Here is a 15,315-nt window from a genome sequence, read left to right as displayed (position 1 = left end):
TTCCTGAGCTCTGTGCCTCATGCATGCATTGGTAATCTCAGACGATGTAAAACTCCTATCTACTCGTATAGAAACTAGGTCCCTGTGACATCACGTGGAGTAACATCGCATGGGCGGCAATCTGGCCTTTTTCAAATGAGGATAAAATTGACCCTTGCCATTCGTCTAAACCGGTATATCTAAAACCAAATAATTTTTATACTATGAATACACTAATGGTGGGTAACGAATCGCAATCAATGCCTTTCGTTTTCTTTGATGAAGGAAACTACCCTATTGTTGCATTCTCTTGCTCTTGTCGACCTCGGTGGCGGCCTGCCATACCGGATGTCACGGGTTCGATTTCTGCATGGACAGGTTGCCCTCATCCAGGAATCGGCTGTGTAATTGCTAGTTGTAGTTGGGACCTGCGATGTAAATGCTTCTTTGTGATGTTTTCGGGGGTAATCGAAAGATGTTGCAATGGCTGGGATTCCATTTATACGAGCGCATTTTTAAAAATTTTCGATAATGATGTCATAATAGTAAGAAGAGTTTTATAGTTCTGTTGCGCTGGATTATTTTCGTATTTTCGGGTAATCATCAATTTTTTCCGCTCTAATTCAAGGAATGACTTTTTTATTCATTCATTCATGGTTATTTCATCTATCAGGGTGTGTTCTACTTTCACATATACAAGCTAACCCTCGGATTTTACCACTGAGTGAACAGTTCAATTATAAATGAGGTACCCTGGATTGCCTATTGGTTGGAAAATGGACCTGGAAAGCCTAAGTTTATTTTGTTCGCCAAAAAGTTGTATGGAAATTTGCTTATTTTTATTTCATTTTAAGGCTACTTGTTTTATTTCCGTTTAGGATAAAGGTTATGTCTATGTGTCAACCAGGTAGGAAGCAACAGTAGCAACGATAAAAAGTTCACCTGCAAATCGAGTTATGCGGGGGAAGAGGCTATTAGTGATTCAGCTCTCCCCTAAATGATTTTAAAATCATATTTAATTTAAACTATTGTGAACGCAAAAGTGTGTATACTTTTCGAACAAAAAATTTCTTAGCAATTGGTTTTATTCATAAAGTTATGTTTTTATATTATAGCATCACATATTGGCCGTCTGTGTGCTAGTGGTATATGTCCTATTAAGGGCCGAAAAGTGATCGAATTGTGCAAAATAAATATCTCTCCACCCGTTACTGTTACTGTCAACGTGCTTAATGCGACCTACGTCCATATTTCGTATGTTCTTCTGTGCCCACCCGCTCTGATTTTTCTTGGCAATGTCCCATCTCTCTCTCGAACCCATTGACTGGAGTTCGCCGACTCGGCCGTCATCGGCGCTTTTAAAAGGCACTTTCTCCCTTCCCTCTTCGAGTCAGAGCTCTTAATCCTCCTTAGATCACTCTCTGACATTACAAACTCGCAACCTTGGGACTTCCCGCACCCCAACCACACACGGCGTCCCTCGAAATAGGTCTGTTCATAATCAGTTCCCCGCGCATGCGTGGCGTTACAACGAGGGCCAATTCAGCATCGTGCTTGTTAAAAGTCAGGCTCTTTATATTGGTGTGATTGCGGCGTCTCTCGGCCTTCGAGAGACCCTCCTCCGCCTTATCCCTTCCTCAGTCTCCTTCCACAGTCCTTTGATCCCGAAGATGTTGGTGCACGTTTCATCCCTTGGACCTGAAACCTTCGGTGATGAAAGTAGGGCTTTAAATATGGGTCTATCTCGATGATGGCGTGGGAGAAGGAAGTGTGAAGGCCACCAGTCCACCACACACAGGGTGTTATACCATGCGAGAGGATAAAAGATACAGTTTCATTAAATATCAAAGATTTCCACCGTAATTCGGTGGAAAATTTACATTAATATTTACATAATGAAAAATACTTGTCTATTTCCACACACATTTATTCATTCCAACCGACCAAGGTTTAGGCACATGGTGCCATTTTCGTTGCCAATTAAAAGTGCATTATGTGCCGAAATCTGGGGCAGTTACAATGAATGAGTAAATGTGGAAGTGGACAAGTACTTTTCATTAAGTTAAATATGCGAGGGGACTGGAGCAGCTAAAGCCTGAATCACACGTTGTATCTGCCCCTTTTAAGAGGATCGGTTCGTGAAACGAAGTTTATTTCACTTTTCGTGTAAATTTCCGGATACAACCTAACGAATCCACCTCATCGAATTACGTACACAAAAATTAGCTTTTCTATGCCGTTTTTTTAAAATGGAAATTGTCCAAATTTTAGTAGAGTCCTTGCGGCAAAACTTGTTTACGCATTCGAGAAATTGGAATTGATCACAATAACTTTGTGTGGCTGAACTTCGAGTATTACTAACATCCATTGTGTGTATAGTTGTTTACATGCCTTGAAGTTTTGTGTTGAATGTAGTGGTATACGCTAGGCAAGAGTTAACTGCACCCGAAAACATGAGCTCGTGCTATGAAATATATTTTTGATCGCCGTGAAGTGCTCATGTAGCGAATTTTATGTCGGTAATATTGACCCCCTGTCATACACCCTTGTGATAGCTAAAAGGGTACTAAGTACCATTTCTGACCTTGAAACTTGAATTTACCCATTCGGATTGGAATTTTCTTTGTAATAAGAAGGTATTTCATATTGTATGTTAAAATGAAATGGCATCGTGGAAATCAGGTTCCAATACCTTTATCCTATTTATTTAGTGTTGAATTCTCTAGAAAATGTTTGATAGTGGGAGACGGTGATCATGGCTATGACAATGAGCGTATGTAAGCGATGCACACCACTGTGGCAGTTCATTTTCTGATTGGCGTAGCTCATGTTTGGTGGGAGATGACAGTGACGAGTTTGAGGTTGCGGAGAAAGAATATTTCCTTTCAGTATGTGGTTGCGTTAGCGGTCAGGAATGCTTGAGTAGTTATTTAACTAAAACGTTTTGATTCAACGTAAATCATCTTTTATGATGATCTGTCTAGGGATTCTATCCTGCTCCAAAGAAATGCGTAGTTCGTCGTTAAAATCAATTTATGCAATGTTGAAAAGGGCTTGTCCCTCATTAATTTTCATGAATGAAAGCTTTATTTTCGAAAATTTACTTTCCTGGGCGTTAATTCGATCAAATCGTATTGAAAGGTGTGGTTCGTCGTGAGCTCGTAGTTAAATTTCATCGCTGCTGTAATCTCTCCCTTATGTCTCTTAATTGCACTCCTCCGATGGAGCGCCTTTGTTGTGGGGTCAGTCTTAACCTTGTTCATGGTTTATTGAAATGAAAGGTAGTAGCTTTTATCCACAATTATTGACTGTGGAAAATTATTGTAGATAATGCAACTACCTTTCATTTCAATATGTCGAACTTCCACTATATTATTTTTCCGGAATCGGTTGAGCTTATTCATGTTCTTAACTTTTCTTCTCTCCTTTAGTTCGCTTCATGTCCGTCCAAAATGGGTGAAAAAATGTGATTAATGATCTGATATTCGATTGGTTTACTGAGGTCGGGTGCCGAGGCCTCCCGTCGTGAAAAGTTACTGCATAAATTTTTCTCTCGACTTGGAATAACTTTTGGCAACGCGTTGTCGGACCGGGAGTTTTAAGGATTGCATGTTTGAGTTGTAGTTACTTTTTTTCTCCAAACTTTTCCTTTGCGACAGTTTTGATGGTAAGATTGAGTGTGAAATGTTCAGAAGGATGAGAATTATCCTCATTTTTTCCTGCAGGTCCTGGTATAAAATGCATTCTTGCACTCATACGCCGCCAGCATTTGTAACGACTTAAACTGGGTTAGGCAATCCACGGGCCAAATTCGGCCCTACAAATAATTTAATTTGCTATGTTAGTCTTTGGAAATAAAGAAAGTTTTTCTTGTCCCAGCCGTGGCTGAATGTGATTGAAAGTTAGCTGATGGTTAGTAATTTTTCATCGCTTATTTTAATGTGATATTATTTGAACTGGATCTGTATTTTGTATCATATGATGTGATACAATACTCGGTTATTTATAAAGGGCGCGATTCTTCCTATCTAACACATGGTGCATCAGATATGAGACACCCCGTCGTTATACTATGTGGTTCTCGAAGTTTCGAAGAAGAGAAGTCGAAGAAGCCAGTAGGTGCCAAAGGTGAAGCTTCTAATTATGTTGAAGGAAGTCAGCTCATCGTATGAGAAACGAGTGAGAGGAATTTCCCGAGTGATATCTATGTATGTAATTAGTAAAGGTAGTGGGGCCAATGAGAAGTTTTCAATGAGTATGTGAAATGAAAACCTTATGTGGAAAATTTCTAAATCTGTGATTCATATCAATTTAACATAAAAGTTGTCCAGTGGCGCCGACTCCATGGGGCTTGAGGGGGCCCGAGCCCCTTCAAAAATTCGTTATGGCTGGGTGATAAAATGTGTCAGGCTTGTCGATTTTCCCCGGAGTGCCCAGATATCGAGATTGGAGTTATCAGGGTTCTAATGTAGATCATATGACTCTTCTAAAATGCGTAAAAAACTTGAAACTCACTACTTATAAAATCTTCCGGGGCAAGATCCCTGGTCTGGGCCCCCCAATATTTTTTGTAAGTCGGCATCCCTGAAGTTTTCTGTAACTAAATTGTATCACATGTAATACATATTAAATGTTTCCTTGGAAAGTAAAATAATAGCAGAAAAAGTTATCAAAATATGGTAATTGAAGCGTCTCTGAATATATTTTATCGAGAAAATATTTTTTTGTACATGTATGGTAATTCATGCAGTGAAGGGTTACTGTCTCGCCTGTGACAATGGAATTGCCGATTGTAATCTCACCAACCCGATCCTGTGATTAGTTCGCGTGAGGTTTTGGTGAGCGTGGCACCTGCCAAGTGCAAGCATCTCCAGCCCGATCCTTCATTCACCGTCTCTTCTCCACGTCCGTCACTCTCCCGATCCAATATGATAGCAGCCCCCAGCACTTCGATCCGTATCAGCGGGGCGGGATATTTTTTTCGCGCCGGCCGACGGGATAGGTACCGTCTGGCCTCGAGCTGACTGGGCCAGGACATGGGTGGCAATAGCATCCTCGTATTTGAACCAGTCACTATCGATTTTGCGCACTGTAGTTCTGTTCATGCACTGAATTGTTGAGACCCTATACCTTGTAGAATTTTATTTTAACCCTCTCAGTCATAGTGTCCATTTTAACGGACATAAATTTTAGGGGATATTACCCTCCAAATGTGTATGCTTGTCCATAATTATGGACGTACACCATAAAATTTACTTCGTAAAGAATTGACCATCTTTTTGGCAAAGTTTTCATGATTCCATAATTAAGTTTAAATAGCAAAAAGAATTTTCATCAAAGTAGAGAAAATATATCTGACTGAAAAGGTTGAGTTAGAAAAAAAATAACAACTTTGCTTTCTGCAACTTAACCTTTAATTCGACTAATTTTAATATGCTGCATCATCTTCAAAACTAATGGGACAGAACGTATTGGTTCTTGGTTATATATGATATAGTATAACATTATGCAGTGTATTAAAACTAGTCGGCCATTATAGGGTATGTTGTGGAAAACAAAGTTGTTATTTTTCTTAACTTAGTTCGTTTTCCTAGTTCGTTTCAAATACCTTTGCGACTGAGAGGTAGGCCCAAGTTTTTTGGTTGTTGTGGGGGGTGGGCACGCAGCTTCTTGATAACCAACCAAAATGCAATAGGATGTGGCTATCCGGGAAATTAATCCGCTTTCAGGTCTCCCTGCAGTGGCGGATACATAAAAAACTCAATGGGGGGCGCAAAAGATATCTTGAGCTACCTTTACTTTCATCGTAATGAAATATAAAGCCACATACAAAGTTTAAGAAAGTTTTATTCAATCTAATTATACATGTATACAAGAAAATGCCGTCTTATCATATAAAGTAGTGACAATTGTGGTTCTGCAGTGTAAGGCAATGCGGGCGGCCCCGTAATGGGGGTATGGGGAGCGCACGCCCCTTCCCCCTATGTATCAGCCACTGTATCCGTGGTGTACACTTAGTGAATAAGTTAGCTGTGTTGCCAAGTGGTAAAAGGATTTTTTGACACAGTCTTTCGTTAGAAATATCATTTACTTTCAAATATCTGGTAGCAAGGCTGGGAAACTTTAATTCACTAAATTTACTGGTAAAATACGAAAGGTGCCCTAATTTTTTCCTTGTTCCCAATCAATTCATGATGCTTATAGAAAGCGGAGACTTTAGTCATAGTGGAGTTGCGCTTTCTTCTTCAATGTGACTTTCATGTCTCTTCTATTTGGATGTCTGTTGAGAGCTACTCTCTCATGTCGCATACCGACCTTCAAGTTGAAGATTGCGGTTAATCCGTGACCACTGCGCGGGGGTATCCTGTGTTCAGCCATTCATTTGTAATGGTTCCAGGGGTAATGAATATGCTCCTAACTGAAATTATCCACCGAGTGCCTCTTGCATAATTTGGAAACCTGTTCCTAGCGACCCGAAATCCTGCCACAACTGCTCCTGGGATGTGGTCGGTTGTGACACTTACCCTTTCATTTCTAACTTGCTCCTGTGGGCTAACCATTTCAGGGATACAAAATTAATATTGATACTTATACCTATCTTCAAATTGCATTAATAAACACAATTTGTTCATCTTAGTGGCCTTCTGACATCACTAAGGGCGCTCAAATGAAAATTGTGACTACCGTACCCAGTTTGTAAATGCTGTTTTTATATTCTTGGTATGACTGCCATATGACGCTTATGTCGCTTTAACTGTTTATTGTCGAAGTATCTATGATATCCAAAGTAAAGGGTGAAAAGCATGGATTTAATCACCCGTTACAGAATGCCTCCCCATTGTTCGGATATTATGTTATTTGCAGATGTTTGCATATTTTCTTAGATCAAAATTCGTTATCTACTCTGCGTAGATAATATCGCCTGAATTCTCCTGAGACTGATATTTGGAAAGGCAACATGTGTAAGTACCGTGTAAGGTCAGTTTCTGGCTTGCTGGTTGGCGTGGATACAGCGAGCTCTCAAAATATTCAATTTAGTCCGAAATAGCGTTCTTTTATGCTCTACCTTCATATTGCCTGTATGATTTTATTCCTTAGCTCAAGAATTTAGCAATATCTCCTTTCGGGGGAAATTCTTTCCGTTTATTTATTTTTTTTGTATTTCCCGAAATACGCTTCGATATTCCAAGGAAGGAATCGCGTAAGATTCGCTACGGAAGTTATAAGGGTCCGAAATACTGATGCATATTCGCATTGTGCGGCGAAACCAGAAGAAAATATTGGAAAATGCTGGAATATTAGGGTCGTGTAGGAGGCGTTGGAATCTGAACTTCGCGTGTGATAAGATAAAAAATCCTGGGAAAAACCAAGTCCGCGGATCGAGTTGTTTCCATTCCAGCTTTTGTTTTTGTCGGAGCGGAAAGGGTGGGAGTGCCGCTGTGCGAGGGAGATATATAGGTCGCTCGAAAATAAGCTCTATCTTTCGTGTTGCGGATCTTCTGGGCGCGCATCGCATGCGGCCCAAAATCGCCCAGAATCACGCGCGGTCACCAGTTCCGTTCCGTGCTTGGTTCTCTTTACGATGGTCACTTTCGAGCGTCACGGTAGCTTCGCAGTATCTCCCATCAACGCGCGATCGTTATTGGGTTGAAAGTGAGTTCCCTGTTTTCTTTTCTTAGCGTAGATTTGATAGTTGAGCAAGAGATCTGGGTCGGTTTAGTCAGCTTGAACTCACACGTTCAGTGTAATATTTCTAATCCTGCCGCGTGAACGGCGGTGAAATATACTAAAATTCCCCTCGACCGGGAATTGAACCACGGACCTTTGGCTTTCCTGGCCACTACGCAGACCACTACGCTATCCAGGTTCTTTAATTCCCATGGCAATTATACCGAAAGTCAAAGGTCCGTGGTTCGATGCCCGGTCCAGGGAATTTTTTTTCTCATGGCAATCCTTGTATATCGCACGTTCAGTGCTTAATTTCGGCCGGAACAGTGGGAACGGCGCACAATGGGCTGAAATCGAGAAGAGCTGGTCAAAAATCGCTGTAGTTTTAAGTGTAGCTAGATTAAATAACATGCTTGAATGTTGTGTATTTTAAAGATGCAATGAACATTATATAGAATGATGTAGTCCACAATATCGTTTAGGAGGCCAATAACAATTAAGAATAGGGTAAAGTGATGCCGCGGCGTACCGGCACCTCTAAGTGAAAATTGGGTGCTATAATTCGGCGCTGCGCTGGGGAAAGTAAATTTGATACGATTTGTCTCCTCTTGTGAGTACTATGTATTAAGTTTTAAAATTTCTTTGCTTTTTTTAAATTAGGTAAAACACGATTCATCATCTTGTAAGTTTTATTGCAAGTTTCGTAAATCGGAAAGTTAAACGGTGGCGGCTTGCATTTTAAAACCATGTGTAGTTAAAAATTTTATTTTTCAAGTTACCTGTTACAATGATATAGACATAGTGTTTAATATGCCATTGAAATTAAAAATTTTCGGCACCCAAAGGCTGATTTGTTACAATTTAACCTTACATGAAGCCCTGCTAATTTCTAATGAACCACCTCTAATTTCTGATAAAATGCCTGAATTGAAGGTGTTTGCTGGAATCGGTCTTCAGACGCAGTAATGTTTTCCCCTGATCTGTGATATCTGGTTGCTGGAAAGAGGCAACTATCGCTTAAAGTATAATTGGCTGTGGATTTGTATGATTAAAAGTTTCGAGCTCGTGTGTAAATAAAAAGTTGAACCATATTTTGTACCCATTTGAATCCCGGATTAGTGCCCGCGGAAAAAGGCCTTGGGATATTATTCTTAATGCTTCTCATTCCAAAGAATATTTATCTCACGGATTGGATGTTAATTGACCCACTCGTGAAGTTCTGTCTGAACTCTCAGGCCTTTAAAGAGGGAAAGTCTCCCTGAGTTAAACAGCTTGGAGTGCTAAGTGATTTAGTGGGAACATTGGTTATCAAAGGGACCAAAGAGATTATAAATAGAACTTGGTTGCGACACACAGGTGTTCCGGTTGGCGGTAAATTTTGCCCGGAACCTCTCCGAAATAAATTGTAAAAAAAGATAGCGGAGGCGGCCCTATTTTACCCTTTTTTCGCGAATGAGACAAATATATCCGCATCCACTATCGAAGGCGACAACCGATCCTGTTGGCGAGGAAAAGCATTGGTAACTTATTGTACAGAGCGCCTTAGAAAATCTCTATTTAACCTACGAGGCGCCTTGCCGGCCACATGTAGGAAAATTAAAGCCAGATGATCATAGGATCAAAGGATAATAGTAATGAAGATTAAGGAGGTGGAAGTTCGGTTTGGAATAAATCTTGTCGATTGCGTTATCGTATCCTTTCTGAGGTCAGGGTATGGTCGCTTCTTTTCCGTTTGGCACGGAATTTTAATTCCCTGAATATCCCTGGATGTTTTAGTGAAATCAGCAATTCCAAATGTTATTCACTCTGATATTAACTATTTTCTGATAAGTAAGGAAGGGGCAAGTAAGTCAAGAACCGTCTGTATGTGGCCGTACAACACTCAATTGAGGATCACTCTGTCTTTATCTTTGAGGCCATTTGTTATATTTTGCTGTGTGAGTGCTCAAAATTTTAATAAGGTGCGTTTAACCCTCTTGGTAAAAAGTGTGTTATTTATGTGGGGATTTTTTTCTGATTTGCTTTGATGGGAAATTAGCGTGTTGTGTGAGTGACATACCTTTTTTTGAATGCCCACAACTTTGTTCAACGTGCCTGGCTGGGATTCATCAATTTGGTTGTGAATTTAGTTCATGTTGTCGATTCTTCCCTCGTTCCCTACCGGGTTAAGGCCCCCAAGATGACTCACTTAGCATCTGGAGCCAGTAGAAACTGGAAAAGGGGAACAGTAAGAGATGCAAGAGCCACTATTCCACATTCAGGTAGTGTAAGAGCGGTCACGACACTTGCCAAGGGGACGAAGTATTTCTGCGACGTATTCAAGGGGATGGTTTGCATGCGACTCTCCTGAGATAGAACATAGGCGAGGGAAATTGGGTCTAGCGAAGGAGAGAGTGACCTATGATGCCTAGAAGACGCCAGGTGGGCCGCGCTTAGAGTTTCAAGTCGAGGTAGTAACTCCGCTGAGAATGTCCTAGGAGAGAGGTGTCACTGCTTTATACTCGCTGGTCACGCTTTCATTTGTGTGGGCCTATTTGAGGTCATTCACGCGGGAAAAGGTTGTCATGTATTCTAATGTAGTATGTGGTTGTCTCACAGTGCGTGGGAATTGAATGCCCGCAAGATTTCTGTCGTTAATAATAATGATATGTACGTCTTAATTGGGTGAGATTGGGACTACCGTCGGCGTCAAAATGATGTGCCGCTGTACTTTGCAAATAGGGTAGTTTCCTTCATCAAAGAAAACGAAAGGCATTGATTGCGATTCGATACTCACCATTAGTGTATTCATAATATACAAATTATTTAGTTTTAGAAATCCCAGTTTAGACGAATGTTTATGGTCAATTTTAACCTCATGTGAAAAAGGCCAGAGGAGTTTTACATCGTCTAAGATTACCAATGTATGCATGAGTCACAGGCTTTAGGGAAATATCTCTTAATAATCACCTATTAAAACTGTTGGAATGTTTCCTTATATGAATATTATGGTCGGAAAGTTTCCTTCGTTTGGTAAGGTATTAATAGTCCTTATTTAAGCCATGCGCTACCTGCTAGCAGGGTACTCTGCTACCTGTTAGCAGCCAGCATCGCAGCGGCGCACAATATACTCGCCCCAAGGTCACCTCACTCGGCCAAAGCGGCAACCAGAATGACGTCACAATGGCTTTTCCCAGCATTTATACTTAGCCGTCGCGTTTTCGCGCGCTTGAAAATTTTCACTTTTCAATTAATCGCGAAAAATAGATATCGTCATTTAAAAATCTAAAAGCGTGAAATGACTCCTGGAGTTATAATCTGTCGACATAGGCAATAAAAAAATTATAGGAAAGCACCCTATTAATAACTAGACTTATCTACATTAATGTTTGCAACTTATTGTGGAAGACGAAGGTTGTAGACGTTGTAGTATACCCTGGGTTGAGTTACAAAGTTCATGAAGTTGACAAAACGGCTAATTTTATGGTTCGCGGAGTCATTTATTGCACTCGCGTGTCTCGATTTTTGAATTTTTCATAAAAAAATTAATTGGAATTGAGAATGAAATTTCCTTTAAAGTGACGTATTATTCATTAATATGGCATGCACTGAAGCCTAGATATAAATTTGCGAAGTACAGCGGCACATCATTTTGACGGCGACAGCAGAGAGGGACTTTTCATCTTCCATCCAACCCCTCGTCATTCGTTTAGTATTTGCAGAGGAATACAATGAAAAGTTACTCTTGAAATTAAATGAAGTCGAATTATTGGAAAATAAATACATAAGTTAGCTTAAAAAACAACAATAAGTTGCAAAGTGAACAAAGTTACATTTATTAAGTGTAAAAACATTTATTCACCTCAATAAATGATGCAAACCATATTAGGTGTCGTGAAAAAGATGTGAGCAAAGGTGAGACAAACCGAAAGATATTGACTTTCATGCTCATTGGAAAAAACCCACTGCAAGAAAACTTCCACGAAAGAAGGGGTATGTGAAAATACCCGCGATAAATCCTACTGACAATGAGAATGTATTATTATATATGTTAACGGAGGTTATGGATGTATTAAAAATATTACCGGATGTTCATTCGATGTTCTATCTAGGTGAGTGGCCCCCAGCCTCCCCTACTTGTTGGGGTCGCGCTAATAAATTAATAGAAATTATTAAGTTATTAAATCGAAGCTCGCAGTCTTCACTATTATTCAATGTGACGTTATCTGGTGACATGGTGTTCGCAGGGTGTACGTAATCGGTCGTTACTTTTTATATAGTTCCTTGATTTCTTTTATTTCCGAGGACTTATTAAAACTAATAAACCTGAATTGGTCCACTTACTAGGAACAATCTTATGTTCGAAATGAATAGAAGTTCATTGATATGCCGTATATCTCCATAATGCCATACTCAGCCGCTTGGTTCCCATCATCCAAACATGTCTATGATTTTTATGACGAATTTCCAAAATAAGTCCAGTCCCGATAAATTATCCTCTTCCAAGATCATTCCTTTGCGCTTATTTCTTTTTTCATCAACATCGTCATCATTCATCAACCCGAAGTTTCCCATTTCCCATTTTTCTCGATGTTTTTTATTGTTGCCTAGAATAAAGCTTCCCTTATTTCATTCTCAAGACGTAATGTTTGTGGTTACAATTCAATGGCGGCCGATTAAAATCAAATGCAAAAATTTAATGGTTATATCATTTATTGTCTTCTGGTTTAACCGAGGACTTCGTTTCGGGCAACATTTCCATCCGATTTCGCGGTTCTAATTTAAGTTTGTTGTTTAATTTTTTCAGTTTTAATTTAATTTTTTGATTATGGTATTGGCTTAAACATTAAAGTTTAGTTTTGGGCGTATTTGAAACTGGATAAAAAATAATATCTTGCATATCCGGTTGATGAATCGAGGAGGAAAGTGTGTCGTTAAAAACGTTTCCCTCTTGGATTTGAATGACGGGACGCGAGTCACATGTTCAAGTTATCGGAGACGAGCGAATGATTCACTAGCGTGGGACCTCAACCGGAAGCAAAGAATTACATAAGCACCATGGGCTTTTTGTCCCTCACATACAGTAAGCTTTGAGATCTTTGGTTAAAGCTTTGAGGGCCTGATTTTTTAAACTTTCACTGTGAAATTATCGACTGGTGATCCAGACATTTGACCTTCAGCAGGCTGTTCAGCATGAATGCGTTTCAAACACGCATAAAATACCGGGGTAAAATATTGGACTATAATGCTTAAAAATTATTATTTATTAGCTACAAAATATGCTTTATAGAAGTACGACAAGGCCTTTTTACGTATCTTCAATAATATTCGCAACATATTGTGGAACGTAATTACTGTAAACTTTGTATTTTTTCCAAGGTTGAGTCACTACGTTCATGAAGTTGAAAAAACGGCTAATTTTATGGCGCGCGGAGTCATTTACTGTACTGTCGTGCATACATTTTTACTTTGTCATAAAACAAAAAATAAATCAGAATTTACATGAATTTTTCTTTAAAATGAAGTGTTACTCCTTACGTTATCTTGCACACAAGCTCAGATATTAAAGCTACACATCGTTTTAACGCCGACAGTAGTATCTCTGCTTCCCGTGTTTCCGTCCTAGCCCCGTGACAAGACTGTTGAGTGCCCGCCGCGCCGGTGGCGTCTTCGTAGCGGCGGCTGTCCCCGTTGTGTGGGGAGACGCGAGTAGAAAAGTGGGACCCCAGAGGACTAGAAAACGACCGCTGCCACCCCGTTCTGTCTTGGCTGTCTTTTTTGTCGCGCACTGACCGGTTGAAGGGGAAGGGGATGGGCAGCGGAGGTTGGTGGGGGGGGATGGCTCCTCCTGCGGCGGCTACGTCACGCGAGCCTCTCCGAGCAGCCTCCTCGCCGGGGAGAGCATTCCGGCGTCGGGCGGACGCGCGCTCTCGCGAGGGTCGGTCTTTGGCCTCGGGCCACGGCACGTCTCGTCGTCGGGACTTCACATACGAAAGAACACTGTGCGTGGCGGGGAAAGTGGCCGTTGGTGGGGGTGTTTCGGGGAAGTGCGCTGGCCACGGGGGATACGTTGAGTGGATGAATGGAGTCGGAGCGTGGAAATCCAAAACGGACCATTTATAACGGACCTTTTGGACATTCCGAATCATGTATGATACGTAATTTGAGATGAGTGGCTTCAACTCTTGCTTTTGCTTGACTAATCATATTTGCAATTTTTTTCTTTTGAAATAGTATTATTTTTAGTTTATTTTTACTATCTATCGTAATTATTTTTGCGTATGAAGCATACTCATTCAGTAATTCATCCTGCCCATTGGTTCGAATAGGTCGGGTAGCGACTGGAGTGTGAATTTCACTTATTCATGGTAGTGTTTCCAATTCATTTTCTTGGGCCACCTCGCTCTGGGACCCTTAGGTTAGTCGTCAAACTCTCCATCCAGTGCGCTACTACGCTCTCACGCTACAGTAATTTAGCCCTGCCATGAACCTTGTGCTAGTTTTCATTTGGAGAGGTATTAGCAGCGGGCGATTTACTGCTCGCATTTGAAATGAAGGTGTTAATTCTTAAATTATAATTTTATTTTCTTCGATGCTAAGTAAGGCCCCTGCCCTGCCAAACACCCTAGAGGTGGCTCGCAGAGTATTATGTAGATGTAAGGGCATAAAGGTATTAGTGAAATACGAAAGTACCGTATCCCGTGATGGTTGTAAAATATTTCATTATCATTTATGAGAAAAAATTTGTGTGGAAGCTGATATTTCCCTCCCTTCTGTTAGAACCCTCTGCCCTCTTGGCCAGCACACTCTTGAATGAAAATGCCCCAGATTCTGATAGAAATAGGATCTGGAGCATGTACAGCGCCTGAGGTCTGATCCAAATTCGATGGCTTTTATTCATATTAAACCTAAATACCGCATGTCAGACTTGATTTTTTTTTCGATGAGGCCTATTCGACGTGGAATAAAATTCATTCCATGATTCATCAAAAAGTAAGCACAAACCTCTTCTCTCATTTTTACGTGTGTAGTAGACCTTATTGTATTTCAAGTGGATGTGACTAATTCTTATGTGGAGCTTTGGATAGTTATTTGTGGTGAATGTAAAGGTGCGTTTACACTGTATAACATGTTATATAAACAATTTAAATATAACATGTTTTACGAAAAAGTAACAAATCCATGTAACATTGTATTACAAAATAAAAATTAGTGTTAAATAACAAGTGATTGGTTTCCCGCACGAAGTGGGAAAATTTGTAATATGTTATAGAAAAGAGGTGAGGCGCATGGTGGGGATAGCCAGTTGACGGGTGGGGTAGGACTGAATCTGTAACATGTTATTTGTGCATTTTTTTGGCTCCGCTGGACTCTTGTTATAAAACGAATGTTATATAAAACAAATTTTATGAGTAACTTGTTACATATAACATGTTGACATAACTTGTTACGCAGTGTAAACGCACCTTAAGACTTTGTAAAGAAAGTAAGGAGTTACGTATGAGTGGGTCTCGAAAAAATGCTGTGTTGGTTAGTTTGCTTTGGACTTGGCTAATGGAATGAGCGTGTTATGATCGTTAGGGCTGGTAGACGAAATGGGTGGCAGCTGGTGAACGATAGAGATTTGTGAATGAGAAGTCGTCGGTGTGGGAGAAAAGAGATGGTTCAAGACACACTTGGTCGAATGGA

The sequence above is a fragment of the Ischnura elegans genome, chromosome 11, assembly GCF_921293095.1.
Source record: "Ischnura elegans chromosome 11, ioIscEleg1.1, whole genome shotgun sequence".
NCBI lineage: Eukaryota > Metazoa > Arthropoda > Insecta > Odonata > Coenagrionidae > Ischnura > Ischnura elegans.
Note: the sequence above shows the minus strand (reverse complement) of the source record.